The 3623-nt window shown below is 41.2% G+C and overlaps 1 pseudogene; it reads left to right on the plus strand.

The window, feature by feature from the left end:
* Positions 1-3419, plus strand: part of LOC119368743 — a 35060-nt pseudogene extending 31641 nt beyond the window's left edge.
* Positions 3420-3623: the final 204 nt, after the last annotated feature.

Here is a 3623-nt window from a genome sequence, read left to right on the forward strand (position 1 = left end):
ACGTGTACAATGTGTAGTATCGTAAAATACCAGCAAACAAAAAATAATTAAAATGGAAACACAAAATTAAATGAAAAAGAAATCATAAAACTAAAAACTCCCCAAACCTTATAGTACCGGTTGGTCTTACCAACCGGTACTAAAGGGCTCCAGGCCCCTGGAGCTGGCTCGTGCCACGTGGTTTCCCTTTAGCACCGGTTCGTGCTAAACTGGTACTAAAGGGGGGGGGGCTTTAGTGCCCACACTTTAGTGCCGGTTATGGAACCGGCACTAAAGGGCCTTACGAACCGGTGCTATTGCCCGGTTCTGCACTAGTGTCTGTACGTACTCGATGGATATTTTTGAGCAGTTATGGGTGGTCAACCGGCTGGTGCATCTAGGGATATCAAGGCACTTCCCAAGTGAAACTGAGCAGTCCCTAGATTATATTTACAGGTAACATAAACCTAATTGGAAATAGATGATGTCCTAAAATACATTCACTCAAGAGCTTCAAACTTACCAACCACTCCGACACATACAAAACAATTTTGTCTGATCAAACCATTATAGAATCATCATATTCCAACATAAATATATATTCATACATAAATTCTGTTTGCAAACATATTCATATGGAAGTAGTAGTCAAAGTAGAATAACGTGGATTGCTAAAACAGAAATAAATTTTTATTTTTTGAACAAAGGGAACGCGTTTGAAATGCGCATTGCCCCGAAGTTATGAGTTAGACTTTAACATTGTCTCACATATTCATGACCATTATTACTCATACCTATATGTAGCACAATAATATATTATAATTAATCCAGCTGGACTATTTTCACCAAATAACAAATCTAAATACTACTCCGCCCGTCCCAAAATATAAGAGCGTTTTGGACACTACACTAGTGTCAAGAACGCTCTTATATTTTGGGATGGAGGGAGTATCTTTTTAATAGAGAAGTTTTGTTTTCACAAAGACTAACAATGGACTAGTTTGAGATGAGAGTTTGTTTAACACCTGTTTGAGAGGTGCTATATATATACACTTTGAACAGGCGTTGGACTCAAAAGGGACTGGCTCATAACGCGCACTGCCCTACCCCGGATATTGATGACACGGCCATGGGTTTCCGTCTCCTCCGTCAACATGGCTACGACGTCACTCCATGTAAATACATATCTATTGCCATGCATCCTAATGTAGATCAACCACGATTTATAAGGTCAACATGTATCCGGAGTAGCACTTATGCATGCATGACTACTATGTGTGCTGAATTGATTTTGCCTAACGTGCATCTACAATGCAGGCGTGTTTAACCACTTTGAGGACAAAAGGGAGGGCAAGTTCTTCTGCTTCCCATTGGAGACCAACGATGCATCTGTCACCTCAATGTACAACACTTACCGTGCTTCACAGTTCATGTTCCCAGGTGACGATGATGTCCTAGCACGGGCTGGGCGCTATTGTCGTGGATTTCTCCATGAAAGACAAGCCTCCAACAAACTGTATGACAAGTGGATCATCACCAAGGACCTGCCAGGCGAGGTAGTTTGTGCCAACATATTGAAGTTAGTTATATATGCGTCTACTTCCCTTAGTTCACAAGACAGTAGTGATGAATTTTATGCTGCCTTGCACTTCCAAAAAACAGGTCGAGTACGCACTGAACTTCCCTTGGAAAGCAAGTTTGCCATGAATAGAAACAAGGATGTATCTGGATCAGTATGGAGGCAACACGGATGTTTGGATTGCTAACGTCCTCTATAGGTAATAATCATCCTATGTAGTAGTAGTATTCAGCTAACATGCATGTGAAACTAGACCAATTCTTAATTGCCTTGCTTGAAAAAACAGAAACTTCTGGTAGCTATATATTTGTCACACCCTTGCTTCTGGCACTTCACTTTTCAGAATGAATCTTGTGAGCAACGACCTGTACCTTGAAATGGCAAAAGCTGACTTCGGAGAATATCAAAGACTTTTCCGACTTGAGTGGAATGGCCTCAGAAAGTAAGTCACATACATTTTTACAACGTCTCTATTCTCAGGTTTGATTAATTTGCGCTCCTAGCATATGGCACCTACTGTCCTACTCCCTTCGTTCCAAAATAATGATTGATAGGATTTTTCTAAGTCAATCTTTCTAAAGTTTGACCAAGTCTATAGGAAAATCTGCGACTATCCACAATATGAAAATTTATTTCATAATGAATCTGTTGAAGTGAATTTGGTCTGTGGGTGTTCATATATTTTTATATAGACTAGGTCAACTTAATAAAATTTGACTTAGGGCAATGCTAGAACTTCAATTATTTTGGAATGGAGTGAGTAGATTCTTACTTGAGAGTATATGTGCAGGTGGTATTTGAGGAACCATCTGCAGAAGTATGGTGGAACACCAAAGAGCGCGCTCACGGCTTACTTCTTAGCTTCAGCAAACATCTTCGAATCTGGCCGAGCAGCAGAGCGTCTAGCATGGGCTCGCACGTGGGTGCTTGCCAAGGCGGTGACCTCTCACTTCAGACATACTGGGTATGAATGCAGCTTCATAGTTTTGCCTCTCCGGGGTCTGGTTTTAGTGATGATCAATGTAAAGTTTTCTTAGCAAGGGGATATCATCTGTTTTCCTTCAAGAAACCAAAAAGGTAGAGGTTCATACCAGCCCGCCGCAATGATCAAAGTAACATTTGTGTGCACGCATTGCAGGGGCACAAAGGATTCAACAAAGAATCTTGAAGAGCTTATCGAACTTGTTTCATTTGACAACGACTCTTCTAGCAGCCTTCGTGACGCTGTAAAATTCATCAATCCACTCCACTTAGATACAGCTGTATAAATGATGCTGAATTGTTTACCAGATATGAAACATCGAACCTTTTTTTTCTTTGGCAACTGCAGTGGAAGCAGTGGCTCATGGCATGGACTGCAAAGGAGAGCCATGGATCAATTGAAGGAGATACAGCTCTGTTGTTGGTTCGCAGAGTCGAGATCAGCTCAGGAAGGCTTGTTTCAGCCGAGCAAAAACTGAACCTTTGGGAATATTCCCAGCTCGAACAGCTCACCTCTTCCATCTGCCGCAAACTTGCCACAAGAGTTCTTGCTCAGGTGTGTATGTACATGCAATGTATATCCTGAATTCATTTACGCCCGTTTGAGTTGAATGTGATCTGTTAAACCATAACCAAATGTTGTTCAATGATTAAAAAGTAGAATGGGGAAAATATGGAGAATACAGAAGACTTGGACCAGCAAGTGGACATGGAAATGCAAGAGCTATCTTCGCGAATTCATCAGGGTTGCCATGGCATCAACAGAGACACCAGGCAGACATTTCTCTACGTGGTGAAAAGCTTCTACTACTCGGCTCATTGCTCACCTGAAACAGTCGATAGCCACATAGCAAAGGTCGTCTTCCAGGATGTCATTTAGGAAGATTTCCCTGCTGTCCTATTTATGTTGCTGTTATTGCAAGAAATAAATTTGTGCATGTGAAAAGAAATGAGGTCTACTTGGAATTTCGATCCGAGTAGGGCATTTCCAGATTCTCTCGGCTGAACTTTGCTTTTTAGAGTTTGGCTTATAAAAGCATCTCTAGCAAATGCCCTAGAAGTTAATTTGGTTTTGAGGGATTAA

The sequence above is a fragment of the Triticum dicoccoides genome, chromosome 2B (assembly GCF_002162155.2).
Source record: "Triticum dicoccoides isolate Atlit2015 ecotype Zavitan chromosome 2B, WEW_v2.0, whole genome shotgun sequence".
Classification (NCBI taxonomy): Eukaryota; Viridiplantae; Streptophyta; class Magnoliopsida; order Poales; family Poaceae; genus Triticum; species Triticum dicoccoides.